This window comes from Protopterus annectens, chromosome 12.part0 (assembly GCF_019279795.1).
Source record: "Protopterus annectens isolate FY-2018-M chromosome 12.part0, PAN1.0, whole genome shotgun sequence".
NCBI lineage: Eukaryota > Metazoa > Chordata > Ceratodontiformes > Protopteridae > Protopterus > Protopterus annectens.
The window spans coordinates 913030870-913051503 of NC_056746.1; the positions used below are offsets into that span (position 1 = coordinate 913030870).

General features: G+C 45.5%; 1 protein-coding gene across 1 annotated transcript in view; it reads left to right on the top strand.

Moving 5' to 3' along the window:
* Positions 1 to 20634, top strand: part of RNF114 (ring finger protein 114) — a 420507-nt gene that overhangs the window by 246908 nt on the left and 152965 nt on the right. The window lies entirely within an intron of this gene.

Here is a 20634-nt window from a genome sequence, read left to right on the forward strand (position 1 = left end):
CCATTACCTTCCGAGAGAGATTCCTGATCCTTAGAAAGGTGGGGAAAAAAGGTTTATACCTCGGCCACCTTAACCATGAGGGCATTAAACTGCCAGTTCCATATGCTAAAGTACCAACAGTTTCTGTTAGCACAATTGAGAAGTAAAATGTCACAACCTGAAAAACCAGACTTGGAGTTGCAGGATTTGATGCATAGTGCAGAACAAGTGGGTAAACATACCTTGCAATGTGGTTTTGATGCTCTAGAGGCCTCATGTAGAGCTGCTGTTACAGGATCAGTGATACGTAGACATGCCTGGCTCAAGGAACAAACCTTACCAGATCATGTCAAAGCTAAATTACTAGATGCCCCTCTTCATAAGGATGTATTATTTGGTGTTAATGCTGAGGAGGTATTAAAGAAAATGGAGGAAAAGGCTAAATCAATGCAAACAGTGAAAGATTTTCTAGAGGTACAACCTCCATGTTTCAGTAGAAATTGGCCTTCCAAAAATTGGTCCTTTCCAGCCACGGACAGACCCCAAAGAGGTAGATACAGGCGCCCGAGGGGCAGAGGGCAATCTGAAGGATCGTTTAGAGGCAGACAATGGCAAGCTCCTACACAAAGAGGTGGTGAGGATAGTTCACAGCCATTCAGAAAGCAAGCCCAATGACTTTCCCCTTTGCATGCCAAGCAAGGCTCAAATGGCAGCACCCTTAGGCGGAAAACTGGCATTATTTTCAAAAAATTGGCATATTGTCACAAAAGACAAATGGATCCTGGACATTATAAACAGAGGCTACAGATTCCATTTTCACACCCTTCCAAAAATGAGAGGCATGCCAAACCTGTCAACACAATCAATGGGCAGAGGCACAAAGACAAATTTCAGATCTCATGGACATGAAAGCTATTCAAGAGGTACCTGCTCACGAACAAGGTCAAGATTTTTATTCCAGACTATTCCTGGTATCAAGGAAGGGAAAAGATTGGAGACCTATTTTGGACCTATCCATCCTAAACGCATTTTTTCTCGTACCAAAATTCAAGATGCTCACTTTACAGCAGCTTCTTCCCATGCTGGGCAAGGAGTCTTGGCTGGTAACATTGGACTTCAAGGAGGCATACCTGCATGTCCCAATCAGACAAAATTGCAGAAGATACCTCAGATTTCTTAGGTTCATAGGTTCATAGATTAGTACTAGGCTAACTGCTCTTGCGAGCCATTTTGAGCCTAGCCAATTGTCCCTTGTGTGACTCAAACCCTGCACCTTGTGTTTGTAAGGCAAACACCTTAACCATTAGGCCACCCTCCCAACCCTAAATAAATTGTGGGCCATTTTTTAAGCCTAGCCAGTTACCCCATGTAAGAATCAAACCCAGCACCTTAACCATTATGCCATCCTCCCACAGCAAGATTTCTTGCAGGTTCAACCCATTATCAATTCTCTGCATTGCCCTTTGGCTTATCTACTGCGCCCAGAGTATTCACGAAATGCCTGGCATCAGTAATTGCCTACTGCAGACTTCAAGGGATACAAATATACCCCTATTTGGACGGCTGCCTGATCCAAGCGGACAGGAAGCACATACTTCTGAAACATCTGGCTTATGTAATAATGTTGAATTCTCTGGGATACACAGTCAAAAAGAAATCAAGGCTAATACCCTCTCGGAAAATAATTTTCCTGGGTGCCAATTTGGACACAAACACCCAGATGGCCTACCTCACGCCAGAGAAGCAGGGGCAAACTAACTCAATACTTCAGAACACTAGCAAATTTCACCAGGCTGACTGCAAGGAAAATCCTGCAGGCTCTGGGATTCATGGCATCTTGCATCCTACTAATCCCATGTGCAAAGCTGCATATGAGGAAACTTCAATGGTACCTGAAAAACCTATGGTCTCAACACAGCCACAGTTTGGAAACAATAATACCACTAATTCCATGTCTTCAAAAGGAATTTCTGTGGTGGGCTCAAGCATGCCAAACAAACACAGGTCTCCCACTCAGCAAGCCTCAAGGAAATCAAGTCATCACAACAGACTCCTCGGACTACGCCTGGGGGGCGCACATGACAGATTGGTGCATTCAGGGCAAATGGTCCCAAAAAGAAAAGCACCTTCACATCAACCAAAAGGAAATGTTAGCAGTAATAAATGCTATTATAGCTTTCAAAGACCTACTGCATCCAGGTCAACTATTGATAAGGACAGACAACACCACAGTAATGTGGTACATAAACAAACAGGGAGGAACCCATTCATACCCCCTATGCAGGCTGGCCATGTCACTTTGGAACATGGCTCTGGACTTACAAATCGAACTTCAAGCACAGTACTTGCCAGGCAAGGAAAACACGCTGGCAGACAACCTAAGCAGAAATATGACAGATCCACACGATGGAAGTTGCATCCAAGCATGGGGAAGGCCAGACATAGATATCTTTGCCACCCACAAAAATCACCAATTGACAAAATTCTGCTCAAGGATTTTTCATCCAAAGGTCTGGAGAGTGGACGCTCTCTCTTTCAGTTGGACAACAATGACAGTTTATGCCTTCCCACCTCTTCCTCTGCTGCCCAAAGTTCTATTAAAAACCAGAGCAGACAGACCAAAGATGATTCTCATTGCTCCAGACTGGCCAAGATAACACTGGTCCCCACTCCTGAGGATCCTTATGCATTCCCCACCATGGACCCTGCCTCTAATGCCAATTCTGACTCAGCACAGCTTCAAAACTCTTCACAGTCAGCTGAAAGCACTCAATCTGGCCACATGGAAGATTCCTTAACATCACAACAGACCCTACTCTCCAAGGAGGTGCAGGATGTCATCTTGGAGGCCAGAAGGCCGTCTACTAGAAAAGCTTACTCCGCAAAATGGAAACGGTTTTGTGCCTGGAATGAGAAAAAGGGCCAGAATCCTGGAAAATTTAATTTACCTCAAATATTACAGTTTCTAGCTGAGCTGCTTCATTCTCCTCCCATCAAAATCCATGCCTCAGCCATTTCTGCAGAATACAACACTGATCCACCTTTATTCTCTCACCCCCTCTTAAGACAGTACCTCAGAGGGGCTAAGAATATGAAACCCCCAAGGAAACAACCAATACCTGCTTGGGATCTCAATTTCATTCTAGAAAAGCTGACCTTGCCTCCTTTTGAGCCAACTGCCTCAACAGATTTGCAATATTTGTCCTGGAAAACAGCTTTCCTTCTGGCTATTACCTCAGCTCATAGGGTATCGGAACTACAAGCCCTCATGGCTGTGCAGCCTTTTATCATCTTCCATCAGGACAGAGTTTCCTTACGAACCAACCCCTCCTTTATGCCAAAAGTGGTATCCAGGGTAGCTTTGAATCAGGCTATACACTTACCTACCTTTTATCCTAATCCTCAAAACAAAGGGGAGAGATTACTACATTCCTTGGACATCCACAGACAACTGCGTTATTATTTGGACAGAACAAAGCCTTTCAGAAAATCAGAACAGCTCTTTGTGTCCTATGCTATAGTAGCTCAAGGGAAGCCAATTTCCAAACAGACCATCTCAAAATGGATAGCCCACTGCATACGCTTTTGTTACTCTTTTCATGGCAAAACTGTACCTGCAGGCATCAGATCTCACTCCACAAGGGCCACAGCTACCTCTACAGCTTTCCTCAGAGGAGTTCCTACCAAAGATATTTTGGAAGCAGCCACTAGTTCTGTGCATACCTTCTCCAAGCACTGCCACCTACCATTATACTCCAAAACTAGAGCAGGCTTTGCCACTGCAGTCTTGCAGGGCATCCTGGCTCCTCCTAGTTCCACCTAGTGCCTACCACCCCTTTCTTAGCTTTGGGATTTTACCCATCTGTTATGACTGCAGCTGTATGCACGATGAACATAGTACAGTTTTGTACCTACCATAAATGTAGATGTTCGAGTGCTAATACAGCTGCAGTCCAGGTTTCCCTCCCTCCTTCCCCTCTTGTGACAGGCCTATTGGCTAGCACCTTCTCATACAACCTGATTGGGGTATTCATTTATGGTGTATTTGCTTGCACTACTGTATTTTGATTATATGGCATTGCTTTATTACACAAAATTTATGTATTGCCTTCCTTCTGGGGGCACCTGACATCTGGGGCAAGAAAAACTGAAGGAAATGGCGTTTTCTGGTTCTTTATACCCCTGTCGCACTTGTGTCAGGGAAGAAGCGATGACAACCGACGCCAGACCTAGACTTTGGAATTCGGCCGACCGAGGACCCGCCTGACGGCAGGAGAACCCATCTGTTATGACTGCAGCTGTATTAGCACTCGAACATCTACATTTATGGTAGATACAAAGCTATACTTTCTGATTCACATTACATCATTCTTCATACTTTCCTGGGGTTCCCAGGCTACATATTATATCATTCTTCACACTTCCCTGGGTTCCCAGGATAACAGAAACTGCATTTACATTCTTAACATCTCTTTTTGTTATCTTGTAGCTGGTCAGGAAGCAGAGCAATAAAAATACATTTGCATGTTTAAATCTAGCAATTTAACTCTCTCTTAAAACAATAGAAATAATTTCTTCATCTAGATCCTTCGGCACCACTGACTATATCAAAGGGTCACCACATGCTTTACTTTGGTCAGTAGAGTGCACTGTTGTCACATTTTTTTTCCAGTTCCACATATAACACTATTTCTTTACATTTAAGACAACAAGCCTGTAGTTTACATTCATGTTTACAAATGATAGAATTAACTATAAAATTGTATGTCTAGGCTGGCAGCCTTCACATTTCTTTACCCACTCTTCACATATCCCCCCCCCCCCCCCCGGAGAACTCAAGCTAGTTTTTGAGAAACGCTGCTTGAGAGGGTTAGGTCTATCTGAGTGTACCTTACCCCATTCCCTGTCTTGAGAGCCCATCTGCATTGGCCTTGCTAATCCCACTGTGGTGCTGCACTGACGTATCATATGGTTGCAACCCCAGGCTCCATCTTAGCAACTTGGCATTTTGCTGGCTGGCTCTCTTTAACCATGTTAGTGGGTTGTGATCTGTCATAACTGAATTTCCTTCCATACAGATAAGACTGAAGTTTTTGCAGTGCCCACACTATGGCTAGACATTCCTTTTCTACCGCTGCATAGCATTCCTCCCTGAGTTGGAGCCTACAACTGAGAGAAACCACTGGGTGCTCTTCTCCCTCTGATGGAATCTGGCTAAGTACAGCCCTCACCCCATGGTTCGAAGCATCCACCTGCACAACAAATCCTTTGCTGTAATCTGGAATGGCTAACACAGGGTGTCCTCCCAAAGCTTCTTTAAGCTTCTGGAATGCCTGCTCACATGCTGGTGTCCACATTACCTTATATGGCCTGTTCTTTCTTGTCAGGTCTATGAGGAGAGCAGCTGTGGTACTATAACTGGGGATGAACTTTCTGTAGTACCCTGCTGTCCCTAAAAATGCCCACACCTGCTTTTTAGTAACAGGTGCAGGCCATGCCTGAATGGCTTCCACTTCGGCAGATTCTGGTCTTATCTTAACACTTCCCACAGTGTATCCTATGTAGGAGACCTCTGCCATACCCACCTGACATTTGCTCGGCTTAATGCTCAACCCTGCCCTCTATAGTCTGCCCAGCACCTCCCTGACATTCTGAAGGTGCTCTGGCCAGGAATAGCTGTAGATGACAATATCATCTAGGTAAGCAAGGGCAAACCCTCCTGCTAGGATACGATCTACCAGCCTCTGGAAAGTTGCTGGGGTGTTCTTCATCCCAAAGGGCATCTTTGTGAACTCATACACGCCAAAAGTAGTCACAAAGGTTGACTTCTCTCTAGCACTGGGAGTCGAGGGCACCTGCCAGTAACCCATGGTAAGATCAATGGTTGTAAGATACTTAGCACTGCCAGCTGCTGTAGAGTCTCATCTGTCCTAAGCATGGGGAGAGCATCTGACTCTGTGTGACTATTTAATTTCCTGTAGTCCACACAGAACGTGGTGCTGCCATCTTTCTGTGGCACCAGCACCACTGGGGAGGCCTAGAGACTGTTGGACTCTTGAATCACCCCTAGTTCCAACATCTCCTGTACCTCCTCCCTCATAGTTTGTTTGACCCTCGGGCACTATATAAGGGGCCTGCCTAATAGGCCTTTGGGGTCCTGTATCTATCTGGTGCTGCCCCAGGTGGGTGCACCCTGGTTTCCCAGTGAACATGTCCCCAAATTTCTGCAACACTGCTCTGGTTTCTTGAACCTGGGCAGGGAGTAACTGCTGGGACATTGCTTCCCCTTCCACCTAGGTGTCAGCCTGAGCCTCACTGAAGATATCAGTCCCCAGATCTCCCTCAGACTCCTCCTGCAATCCATTGCAAATGCTCAGCACAAGGGCCTCCCTATCATGGTAAGGTTTCATCATGTTAACATGGTACAATTTGTTCCTCTGCCTAGCAGTTCCACCATGTAGTTAAAATCACTTGCCTTTCTTACCACCTTGTAAGGTCCCTCCCAAGCTGATTGCAGCTTGTTGTGTCTGACAGGAATGAGAACAATTACCCTCTAGCTCGAGCATTCCTGTCATACCACACCTTTTTCTGTTGTTGGGCTTCTGCCAGGTTCTCCTGGGCCAAGCCCATGAGTTCCTGAGCCTTGTCCTGAGGTTTAGGACGTATGCCACAACAGACTCCTTGTGAGACTTGCACTCACCTTCCCACTCATCTCAAATTAAATCTAGAGTTCCCCTCACCCTATGCCCACACAGCAACTCAGTGTGAAAAACCTGTGGATTCCTGGGGAACCTCTCTGTAAGCAAACAGATGGGGCAAATATTTGTCCCACTCCCTCTTAAATTGATCTGCAAATGCCCGTAGTATGTACTTGATTGACCGTTAGTCTGGGGATGTTAGAGGGTGGTCTTCATGTGCTTCACCCCACAGGATTTCCACAGACAAGCCAACAGGTCTGACATGAAATTGGCACCTCTGTCAAGTCCATATTTCTTTTGGGAAACCTGCCCTGCTGAAAATCTCTAACAAAGCATTTGCTACCTTCTCTGCCTCCATGGAAGACAACGCCACTGCCTCAGGGTTTCATGTAGCATAATCCACTACCACTAGGATGTACTTTTTCCCTGTGGAACTACTCAGATGACCCACAATATCCATAGCTACCCTCTGAAATAGCTCCTGAATCACAGGCAAAGGCATCAAAGGAGCTCTCACCTCGTCTCCTGGCTTGCCTACATTTTGGCACTGCTCACAGGTCTTGCAGTACCCTGTTACATCTCTGTAAATTCCAGGCCAATAGAAGTCCTGCATAATATGCTTCTTAATACGTTTTATGCCCATATGACCTGCAAAGGGAATATCATGGGCTATGGCTAGAAGCGCCGGATGGTAGGCTGTAGGCACTACCAACTGCTGTACTCTGTCACCTTCTAGCCCTCCCTCAGGGGTCCACTTTCTATATAGTAACCCTTTGTCCCAGTATACAGATTCCACTTTCCCTTGAGAATCAGGTGCCTCCGTAGCTACCTGCCTCAGGCCTTGCACTGTAGGGTCTGAGAGCTGAGCCTGTCTTAACTCTCTCCTTGTAACCCTTCCCAGCTCCCCTTCCACAGGAAGTCTGGCATCCTCTGACAGTGGTGCCTCACTGTCAGTCTGGGTACTACTACTCACCTCTACCTTTGCATTCACTCTGTCCAAGGGACCATCAGTACCCCCAAGCAGCTGTGGCTCACCTTCAGGCTCACTGCTACACTGTAACTCCCTCCGTGAAGTAACCACCTCACCAGTCCTGGCTGCATGTATGCAGTCTGTCTGGGTCTCCCCCCAGGCTACCAGACCCACATGCTTGTCTCTTAGCCTGACTGTGTGCAACTCCATAAGCACATGGTACTGCCTCATCCAAATCCTTCCCTCTCAAGACATCTGCAGGATGGTAGTTTAGTACCCCTGTTGTCTCAAGCTAACCTACTATTGGCATTTTGTCTTTCCCACTTACTGGCTCCCTCACCTGTTGTTCCCCACCTTGCCTCTGTGGACACCTGTATGCCACATGGCCCCACTGGTTGCATTCAAATCATTTAACCCTAGCTCCTGGACGTGTACCTGGACTAGTGGCTTCCCCTGCTGCTGGCAGATTCTGTTGGGGCAGTCTGTGCTACCAACCATGGGTTCCTTTAGACCCATGAGCAGTACTGGGGGGTCCCCTTCCTGTGTAGGGCTGCCCTGCTTGCCAGGTATAGATCTCCCTCTTTCCCCAACTCATCTGAAGTAGCACATTGTCCATCAGCTAACCAGATCCTCATGTCCTCAGGCAAAGTGCTAAGGGCTTTGTCCCTCACCAAAAGGTCTGCCAGCCCTTCAAAAGTGGTGACCTGACATCCACTCACCCACCTATGGAAATAAGTGTTCAGTTCAGCAACATAGTCACGCACACTTTCATCTGCATTGCTTCTGTGCTCACAAAACTTCTTCATATATGTTTCAGGTGTTAGCTTAAACTCTTGCTAGACAATTTTTTTACAGCAGTATAATTAAAACATGCAACGTCGGACATTTTAGACAATACAGTTACAGCTTTACTATGGAGTAAGGGGGTCAGAACCTTACCCAGAGCCTTTGGTCAACACTATACTGTTTGCACATCCTCTCAGACATATTAATGAAACTATCAAAATTATCACCCTCTTCAAACTGCGGAAGAAATTTACTGACCTGTTGTGCTTCTTGGGTCCATTTACTCCCTTCCCCATTACCTCCATGACTCTGGCGAAGAGTCAGCATTTCTCTGTCATGCTTACGCTGCCTCTCCTTTTTCTCGGCTTCTATCTCCAAATGCCTGGCCTCCAACTGAAGTCTCTTTACCTCAAGATGGATTTTTAAGTCCTCTGCAGAAAGGTTGAGCTGTCCATTCTCTGAGGGTATTATATCTCCACTGCCAGTCTGATCGTCCTCCTGGTTGCTGTTTTCTGATGCAGCTATAACCAAGGCTGCAATCATGTCTGCCTTAGTCAGGTTTCCATGCACCAGTCCCCTAGCCTGGCACATCTCAGCCAGCTGGCTCCTTGTCAGCTTTCCATTCTCCTCTGCTGACATGCTGCCTGCTCACCCTGACTAACTAAGCTAACAAAAGAAAATTGTGATCTAAACTTCGAGTATTCACTGCATCGCTGATTTAGAGTACAAAACTCCTTCAAAGCTCACTGTACACAAGCTACAGGAATTCACTCTACCCACACCACTACAAGCCAATTAGTATTTGCCAACAATTAATATGTGATGTGGATATCCCACCTCAGCAAAACAATATGTGATGTGGATATTCCACCACTGCCAAACAATTAATATGTGATGCCCATGCCCTGGTCCAGCAGTCAAGGAGCTTTAATCCTCACCACTAACACCAGATAAGGGCGTCTCATATATGAAGAAAGGATAAATACACATAGTAAAGTGCAATTTCCCTTAAGAGCACACAGTCTGGGGCTGGTCGCTCCCTTGCTCTCCAGGTCCCCAGTAAGACTCCCCACTGGCACAGCTGTAGGGTCCAGATCTCAGCCTAGCTGGGCAAGCTAAAACCTCCAGCACCCTCTCTGTCCAACCAGTGCTTCGTGTCCCTGCCCAAGTAGCTGACACGCACACACACTTTGAGATAAGAGTTTATACAACCCCACAGACACTCGTGGGAATGGCTGGCACAGGTTCTCCAGCTGTGCCCCTGTTATCCAGACTATATGGTATAGTACCGCCTGCCACCACACAGCTAATATTTATCAGCTACTCAAAGGCCCTTAAAAGGGTGTCCGGTTATTACTGTGCAATATTATTATCCAGTTGGTAGTATAACTAAACAGTCGAGGCTTATTAGAGTGACTTGGTACAGTAATCACTATAAGTATGCAGTGTACTCTAGAGCTTAAATTATCACTACACAAAACAGCCACAGTTGAAAGGTTTAAAAATATTTAATAATAAATACTAAAAACACAAGACAATACTTTTTACTACACAGTGCTAGTCAAGAGGTCAGAGATCACAGAGAAATACTTAAAATAATTCAGTAGTACAGTTCTGACATCACAGAAAAACACTTAGTCTAAACTTTTGAGTTTAGTGTAGGGTAACTTACATAAGAGCAAGACAGTGCTGTGAGTTGGATGGTCAAGACAAAAATGCTTAATAATCTCTGGTGTTCTCTGTTTAAATTGAAGTTGCAGTTCTTATTCACATTACATCATTCTTTGCACTTTCCTGGGGTTCCCAGGCTACACATTGCATCATTCTTCTCACTTCCCTGGGTTCCCAGGCTAACAGAAACTGCATTTACATTCTTAACATCTCATTTCGTTATCTTGCAGCTGGTCAGGAAGCAAAGCGATAAAAATACATTTGCATGTTTAAATCTAGCAATTTAACTCTTGCTTAAAACAATAGAAAGAATTTCTTCATCTAGACCCTTTGGCACCGCTGTCTGCATCAAAGGGTCACCACATGCTTTACTTTGGTCACTAGAGTGCACTGTTGTCACATTTCTTTCCAGTTCCACATGTAACACTATTTCTTTACATTTAAGACAACACGCCTGTAGTTTACATTCATATTTACAAATGACAGAATTATCTGTAAAATTCTAACTGGCTAGGCTTGCAGCCTTCACATTTCTTTACCCACTCTTCACAAGTACCTTCACTCTAATAACTCAGAAATGGGGAACTCTGAAGGTCAACCTCTGCCTCAAACACCAACCATCAGCTCAGCAAATTCTGCACCAGGGAACATCACTGTATAGTTTGGAAAGTGGAGGCTCTGTCCTTCCCCTGGGTCAGTCTATCGGTCTATGCTTTTCCTCCCCTACCTCTCATCTCCAGGGTACTGCTCAAACAAAATAAGGGAGGAAAAACCAAGGACCATTCTTATAGCTCCAGACTGGCCTCGGCAGCACTGGTACCCCTTGCTGCGCAGCCTATCCTTGCTTCCCCCATGGCATCTTCCTCAGATTCCAAGCCTCCTGACCCAGAGGGGAAGGGGAGTTCTTGCATCCCCAATTGCAGACACTCAATTTGGCAGCTTGGCTTATTCCCTAACCCTGAACCAATCTGTCAACCTCAGTAAATAGGTTCTGGATGTTGTCCGTGAGGCCAGACGTCCTAGCACCAGAAAGTCTTATGCTGATAAATGGAAAAGGTTCTGCACCTGGATCCAGGCTAGGGGAGCCAATACGGCACAGCCATCCCATCCTCTCATCCTGGATTACATAGCTGACCTATTACACAATGGCCTCTTTCTCCTCTATAGAAATTCATGCCTCTGCTATTTCTGCTCATTTTCCCACTGAGCAGCCCCTTTCCTCACACCCTTTGATCAATCACTTCCTAAGAGGGGCTAACAGCTTGAGGCCACCTAGAAGGGTACCAACACCAGCTTGGAACCGTAACTTTGCATTGGAAAAGCTCACCCTGCTCCCTTTCGAATCAGCTTCTTCTGCAGAGCTAAAATTTCTCTCCTGGAAGACAGCATTCCTTCTGGTCATCACTTCAGCCAAAAGAGTCTCTGGGCTGCAAGCACTCATGGCTGTGGGAACCCTTCATCATCTTTCATGTAGACAGGGTATCCCTCAGAACTAACCCATCCTTCATGCCCAAGGTGGTGTCCAGCGTGACTCTCAACTAATCCATTCATTTGCCCACCTTTTTTCTTAATCCCCAGAACAAGGGGGAAAGGATTCTTCACTCTCTAGATGTGCACAGACAGCTCAGATGCTATCTAGACAGGACTAAATCCTTCAGAAAGTCTGATCAATTGCTGGTTAGCTTTGCAACAGGCGCAGAAGGCAAAGCCATCTCCAAACAAATCATTTCCAAATGGATAGCACACTGCATCCATTTCTGCTACAAACAGCATGGAAAGCCTCACCTCAAGGGGGTCAGGACACACTCCACCAGAGCAGCCCCCACCTCTGCGGCTTTCCTCAGAGGTGTCCCCACCAGGGACATTGTAGAGGCTACCATCTTGACATCTGTTCACACTTTTACCAAGTATTACCACCTACCTCTCTTCTCCAAATCCAGGGCAGGGTTTGACTGCAGTTTTGAAGGGCATCCTAGCCAGCCCCTAGTTTCATTGACCGCCTCCACCCTTTTCCTCAGCTTTGGGAATCATCTCAAATGTGATGACTGCAACAATGAAACACGAAGAACATAGTACAGTTGTGTACGCTTACCATCAATGTAGATGTTAGCGTGCATTCACTGTTGCAGTCCTGCCCCCCCCTCCATCCCCCTTTCTTCTCTTTCTCCTTTTATTACCATTCTAACTTGTTCTTCTTTCCTTTCAAGGGACATATTGGTATTTATTTTCCACTGGTGTGGTTTATTCCACCAGACCCTGGCCTCCTACTTGGGGGCTCCTGACAGGTTAGGCCAAGAAAAACTGATGTAATGGTGTCAGCTACCTTACTTTATACTACTAACCTGGCATCAGTCCTCAAGAGACTGCAACCGACGCAGAAATACTAAGTCTCTGGTATTTGGGCCAGCCGAGGGCTACCCTGGCAGAGATAACCCAAATGTGATGACTGCAACAGTGAATACACTGAAATATCTACATTTATGGTAAGTGTACAGAACTGTACTTTATGGTGAGTACATAACTTAAATTTTATGCCAGTTTAATATGGTTAAAATGTGTAGAGCTAATTTTTAAGACTGGTTTGGAACATTGGTGGCTTTGAAGTTTGGACTTTGTGTAGGAAATTCTGTAACTTCTGGCAGTTCACATTGCACATTTCAAACTTTTATGATATCACTGTTCAGCATAGTTTAGTTGTGCAGGGGCATACTTATTAGAAATTTTAAGTGCTTTTTGTGATATTTTATCTGGTGTCAGTTTATTATTATGGCTGGTGATGTCCTTCAAAGATGCATCTGCAGTCCTAACAAATGGGTTGTCCTGCCTCAGGCAGCCCTTCGGTCGGCCGGATTCCAAAGTCTGGGTCTGGCCTCTGCTGATGTCGCACTTCACCCGACGTCATAACTGCTGTTAACCGGGTATAAAGGCATCAGCCGACGCCATTTTCCTCAGTCTTTCTTGCCGCATGGCGCCCGAAGCAGAAGCTGTTCGCAAGTGCCGGTCGGTCAGAACCAGAGATTACTACTACCGAAGACTACTAAAAAGCTAAGTACCCCGTTGGGGACTCTTTCTTGCCTCAGCCGATGTCAGAAAAAGTGAATAACTGTTTAACTTGTGGGAAACAAATACCTCATAAAGATTTCCACTCTTACTGCCTACCTTGTTTAGGCCCAGACCACGACGTAGTAGCTTGTCTAGCCTGTGCTTCCTTCAACCGACGGACACTTAGACGTCGGTCGGAGTTTGCAGAGGAGTTTTTCGGCTCCGCTTTTGCTTACAACATGCCGTCGGAGACTCCGACTTCACAATTAGCTAAAAGCGTAAGGAAAAGGACCGACACTCGCGGTCCGCGGTTTCGCGAAACCGTGGTTAAGCCAACCGAGTGTCTCGGTTTCGCTGAAACCGAGCCTCGGTTCCTCCTTCGCGAAAGCATGCCTCCTACAACCGAGGCCTCATCCAGCATGGCTGAATCTGCTACTGAAATTCCACCTGCTCTTACAGGTTCTCAGGATTTATCAGATACTATCCCTTTAGATATATCTACTCCTGCACGTGGAGCTGCTAGGCCCCCTGCATCCATGTCAATTAAGGCTTTTACCAGGGCTAAAGCAGCTAAATCAGCAAAGACCGTGCCTGCTAAAACCCCCTCTCACAGGCCTAGCTCTAGTACTCAAATGCTTAGTCTAGCAGAGGATCTCATTTCTTTGATCAGGGGATCCCAGCCTCACCCTGACAGGGCCTCTCACCCCCCCTCCAGAGAAGAGGCCTAGAGCAGAGCCCGCTGAGCCAGTTTCTACAGATTACTCCTCTGATGATTCAGAAAATACAAACCCTCCAGAAGGCCCTTATTCTCCATATGAGGACTCTGATGCAGAAGACTCCATTCCTTCTGCCTCTCCTCCTGAGGAATTTTCTTTTGGGGAAACCTTGCATGCTATGAGAGAACAATTTCAATAGCAGGGCCAGGATTTTTCAGACTCTAGGAAAAGGCTTAGGACCTTTTTACATTTGCCACAGCATAGGCCTTTAGCCATTCCTCCAGTACTTACAGTTGTGGATGATGCATTTAATGATGCTTGTACTGCTCCTGACTCTCTTCCTCCGGCCCCTGCTAAGCCCGACAGATACTACAGGGTTCCGGACACACATTATCACTTGTATAAGGCTCCTATTGCAGATCCTGAAACTATTTCACAGGGCCCCAAAGCTGTAGCAGCTGCCTCTGCCAAAAACCCCCTCCCCTCTGAAAGAGAATCTAGGGCCTTAGACAGATGGGGTAAAAAGGTTTATACTTCTACTCTTTCGGCTAAGGCCTTAAACTGTCAATTCCACATGATTCAGTATCAGGAATTTGTTAGATCAGCTAACTAAAAAACTGTCCTCGCCTGAACCTTTGGACCGAAAGTCCCTTCAGGAATTGGTACATAACATTCAGCAGGTCAGTAATCATTCCTTAAAATGCGGCTATGATGCACTGGAGGCTTCCTTTAGATCAGCTATGACTGGTACAGTGATCAGAAGGCATGCATGGTTAAAAGAGCAATCCTTACCAGACCATGTAAAGTCAAAGCTCCTAGATGCTCCCATGGAAAAACACAGTTTGTTTGGCTCCCCTGCACAGCAAGTGCTGATGAAGGTGGAAGAGAAAGCGAAATCTGTCCAGACAGTCAAGGATTTCTTACAGGTTCCAGCCTCCGAGGTTTAGTAGGAACTGGCCTTCCAAGAATTGGTCCTTTCCAGACACCAACAGAGCACAGAGAGGCAGGAATAGGCGCTCAAGAGGCAGAGGTCAATCCAGAGGTGCCTACAGGGGGCGTCAGTGGCAGCCTAACAACCAGAAAAGTACTGCCACAGATCCAGCCACTTCCACAGGACAATCACAGTGACTTGGCTCTGAAACCGCCTACCAGGGAACAACTAGAAGCACCCTTAGGCGGAAAGCTAGCCTTATTTTCAGTAAACTGGCATTACATTACAGGAGACAAATGGATTTTACAGACAATAGACAAAGGTTACAGGTTTCACTTCCATACTCTACCAAGGAAGAGAGGAATGCCAAACCTACCTCCAAATCAAAAGACAAACGCTCTAGAGCAAATAGACCACTTACTAAGGATGAGAGCTATAGAAAAGGTACCGTCTATGGAACAAGGGCAAGGATTTTAGTCCAGACTTTTCCTGGTGCCAAGAAAGGAAAACCAGTGGAGACCTATTCTCGACCTGTCCGCTCTGAACACATATCTCATTGTTCCAAAATTCAAGATGCTGACCCTACAGCAGCTTCTTCCCATGCTGGGCAAGGAGTCTTGGCTGGTAACTCTAGATCTCAAGGAGGCATACCTGCACATCCCCATACGACCAAATTGCAGAAGATACCTCAGATTTCTTGCAGGATCAGAGCATTATCAATTCTCAGCATTGCCTTTTGGCTTATCTACTGCGCCCAGAGTATTCACGAAATGCCTGGCATCAGTAATTGCTCATTGCAGGCTTCAGGGAATTCAAATTTACCCATACCTGGACGACTGCCTGTTACAAGCGGACAACAAAAACAAATTAACAAAAGATTTGAGAAAGGTCATTCACCTATTGCAAGCCCTGGGATACACAGTCAACATAAAAAGTCAAGGCTGACACCATCCCAAAGGATAACTTTCTTGGGTGCAGAACTGGACACATCAAGCCAAATGGCATTCCTCACAGCAGAAAAGCAGAAGCACCTACCACTCTATTTCATGGCATTAACAACGCAGAACCAGCTTACAGCAAGGAAAGTCCTGCAAGCCCTGGGTTACATGGCAACCTGCATAATATCGATTCCACATGCTAGACTACATATGAGGAAGTTGCAATGGTACCTAAGGAATTTATGGTCTCAGCACAAGCACAGCCTAGAAACCCAAATTCCAATAATTCCATGCCTGAAGCAAGAATTCCAATGGTGGGCTCAGGCCTGTCAATTGAACAAAGGGCTGCCCTTCCACAGCCCTCACCCAAGCCAGACTATCACCACAGACGCATCAGACCTCGGTTGGGGGGCACACATGGTGGACAAGTGCATACAAGGCTTATGGACTCAAGACCAGCTGAACCTACACATAAATCAAAAAGAGATGCTGGCAGTAAAGCTGGCAATTCAGACATTCAGACCGTTTCTTCAACAGGGTCATTTGCTGATCAGGACGGACAACACCACAGTTATGTGGTATATCAACAAACAGGGAGGCACACATTCATATCCTCTATGCCGGATGGCAATGGACCTCTGGAATGTGGCCCTGAACCTCAACATTCAGCTCCAGGCAATATTTGTGCCAGGAAAAGAAAATATGCTAGCAGACATCTTAAGCAGAACTACCACGGATGCCCACGAATGGATGCTGCATCCAGACATCTTCAAATCCATTACAAGGAAATGGGGACTACCAGAAATAGACCTATTCGCATCCCCACACAACCACCAATTAAAAAAATTCTGCACAAGGACATACCACCCACTAGCTTGGAAGGTGGACTCCCTATCTTTCAGTTGGGAAAACCTGACAGCATATGCATTTCCACCTCTTCCTTTGATGCACAAAGTGCTACTGAAGATCAAAGAAGATCACCCAAGGATCGTCCTGATAGCTCCAGACTGGCCGAGGCAACATTGGTACCCACTACTGAGGAGTATGTCTCGGGAACACGCATGGCCTCTACCCCTAGTTCCTTTACTGCTAACACAGAACAACTTCAAAATCCTGCATCCAAACTTGAAAACACTGCAGCTAGCTGCTTGGAACATTGCATAAGACAAAATAACCCAGATTTATCTCAAAGGGTTAAAGACATTATCTTGGAGGCTCGCAGACCCTCAACAAGAAAAACTTATTCAGCAAAATGGAAAAGATATCTCATTTGGAGTGCAGCAAAAGGAGAAAATGTATCACTGGCAAACATAGCTAACATCCTGGAATACTTAGCAGAGCTTTTCCACAATGGCCTGTCCTACTCCTCCATTAAGATTCATCGTCAGCAATTTCAGCAGAATACAACATGGATCCTCCAGTCTTTTCTCATCCTCTACTCAGGCAGTTCCTGAGAGGAATTAAAAATGTAAAGCCACCAAGGAAGCCACCATTGCCTACATGGGACTTGAACTTTGTGTTAGAAAAGTTGACACTTCCCCCTTTTGAACCAGCAGCAACAGCAGAATTACAATACTTATCTTGGAAAACTGCTTTCCTGCTTGCAATCACTTCAGCAAGAAGGGTTTCTGAATTACAGGCATTAATGCCAGTACAGCCCTTCCTTATCTTCCATCAGGATAGAGTGTCCATGAGAACTAATCCTACTTTTATGCCAAAGGTGGTCTCCAGGGTATCATTAAACCAAGCAATCCACCTACCTACATTCTTCCCCAACCCACAGAACAGGGGGGAAAGACTACTACATACCTTGGATGTGCATAGACAATTGCGCTACTACCTGGACAGAACCAAGAACAATAGAAAAACTGACCAGCTTCTGGTAGCATATGCAACAGGAATGGAAGGAAAAGCAATTTCAAAACAGACAATCTCAAAATGGATAGGAAATTGCATTAGATTTTGCTACTCTTATCATGGAAAGACAACTCCAGAAAACATCAGACCTCACTCCACAAGGGCTACAGCCACTACTACAGCTTTTTACGAGGAGTGGCTACCAAAGACATTTTAGAGGCTGCTACTTGGAGCTCCATGCATACATTTGCCAAGCATTACAATCTACCTTTATACTCCAGATCCCGAGCAGGTTTTGCCACTGCTGTTTTGCAAGGGATCTTAACTACACCATAATCTTCTTAGTACCTCCTCCCCCAGTTTGGCTATGGTATTCTACCCATTTGTTAGGACTGCAGATGCATCCTTGAAGGACATAGTACAGTTTTGTACCTACCATAAATGTAGATGTCCGAGAGGTATGCATCTGCAGTCAGGATTACCCACCCTCCTTCCCCTCTGTGGTACTCCTAGGGTATTTGCCCATCTTGTAGCTAGCTGAGGGAATCTATTATGGTGTATTTGTTTGTATATATGTATATACATGTTTATTTCTATTTGTTCTCTATTGTTTGGAAACATTGGCATTTATCCAAATTTAGCCTTCCTAGAGGGCACCTGGCATCTGGGGCAAGAAACACTGAGGAAAATGGTGTCGGCTGATGCCTTTATACCCGGTTAACAGCAGCTATGACGTCGGGTGAAGTGCGACATCAGCCGAGGCCAGACCCAGACTTTGGAATCCGGCCGACCGAAGGGCTGCCTGAGGCAGGACAACCCATTTGTTAGGACTGCAGATGCATACCTCTCGGACATCTACATTTATGGTAGGTACAAAACTGTACTTTCTCTCACCTGACTTGATGGATCCTAACTTGGGTATCCCCCAATCCAATCCAGTTGTACTTGAAAAGATAAAAAAATAAATATATGCCTCGGCCTACAAGCCACTTAACTTTTGCCCAGTCTCCCACTAGTGTAGCTTTGTCAGTCGCTGTGGAATGTGGATCTGACACATTCCCTGAAGCTGTTCCATTACCTTTCATAGGTATAGGTGAAGCAAACCCCTTAAATGCAAGAGAAGTCTGGGGTAGGGGACCCCTTGCCTGACATAATGCTCTGTCCCCAGCTATTTTATCTAGTGTTGAAGTTCACAAGAAAAAAACAGAAACTTCATCATACATCTGAAAATCAGATTATGGCTGTTTATAAGACTGATGTGATTTTTTGGCTAAGTGTTCTGCAGGTAGCTTATTCTGGTGGTTATGTTCCCATACATAGTTGTAGTGCTATTTTGGCTAGACGTTTCTGTCTCAAAGAATGTTGAGGAATCTGAACAGAGTAGTGACTTCCTAGCTGACAGAGTTCAGTCATTCTGATTCTAAGGTGATCCTCAGCTTGAGTCTAAACTAGAGGTCATTTTTTCTACAGAAGATTGCTAGATTTAGTGATGTTTTTGCTTGAGAGCAGTCAGGAACTACCTCAGAGCCAGGCAAGGACATATGATCTTATAGAGGGCGAGATATCCAATTCTGTGACTACCCCCCCCCCCCTCCCCACTGGCCTTGTAAGATGTATATAAAGCTGTTTGCAGGACAACAATGTCTATTGCAGCAAGTCCCTAAAAAGGCTCAGAGAAAATGCAAGGTACATTTTTCAGATATGACCATCTTTTTTTTTTTTCTCTTTCTCGTTGTCTCATTTGACTTCTGACCCAGCTGTGGTCTCCTAGCTTCCTTCTCAGATAAATCTTTAGCTTCATCTAATCCATTGCCCCCGATAAAGAGGAGAAATAGATCTTCAGGGCAAAAGGATGTTTCTTTCTAGTAATCTTGGTAAGTTATCAAGACCATATGATTTTGCTGCTCCTTACCTGAAGAGCAAAAGGCTTGTCTGAATGAACTTATTTCTAATTTGGCTGTGGTTTTGAAACATGTTTTGAGAGGGTGTGCTTGAATGTGCAGATGCCTTCTCAAGAAATGCTGCTGCTTCTGTTGTATTAAGATGGTATGTTAGGTTGTGTAATCAAAACCTATCTGATGATTTAAAAGCTGAAATTCTGAAGGCATCTCTAAGTTCTGAATTGGTGTTTGGGCCCTCTGTTACACAAATTCAAACAGTGGGATGATGGAGGAAAATTGGATACAAATAGTCTCAAGCAAGTGGGTTCTGACGATAATTCAGAGAGGATGCACTTGGGAGTGAAAGAAAGTCCTCCCTCTTTCAGGGGAATTCCCTCACATCCACCATACCAGACGGATCTGTTTCCTTCAGTGCTCCTTCGTATGTTAAAAGCAGGGGTCATACAACCAGTGCCTGCAGTACACAACGGCAAAAGGTTTTACTTCGGAATCTTTTTGGTGCCAAAAAGGAACACTTTTCATCCTATATTTGTTCCTTCTAAACTTTTGTTAAAGATCCAAAATTCAAAATGCTCACTTTGCAGTTGGTCCCAGCATTGCTTTCAGACCACTGTTTCTTTGTGACCCTAGATCTCAAGGACACTTGCATTACTGTTGCTCCCAATTTCAGAAAACTTTTAAGATTTGCCGTGTTTGGCTGACATCATCAAATTTCTGTATTATTCTTTGGGCTATCTACAGCACCTCAGGTATTTACAGTGTATGCCCCCAGTGGTTGCCTATTACTGAACCCTAGGCATCCACATTTTTCCTTATTTAGATGACTTGCTGATTTAGGATGGCCGCGATGGTGCAGAGGTTAGTGTTGCTGCCTCATAGCAAGAGGTTCTCCGGTTCGATCCTCTACTGGGGTGCCTTCTGTGCGGAGTCTGCATGTCCTCCCTGTGGTCGCATGGGTTTCCTCCGGGTGCTCCGTTTTCCTCCCACATCCCAAAGACATGCTGTAGGTGGATTGGATACTCTAAAGTGGCCCTAGGCGTGAGTGCGTGCGTGTGCCTTCTGTGGAAGGTTGGGCGCCAGGCTGGCAACTCGACACCGTAAAAAAACTCCACTGCCAATCATGAGCGGACAGGTGATCTGCTGTG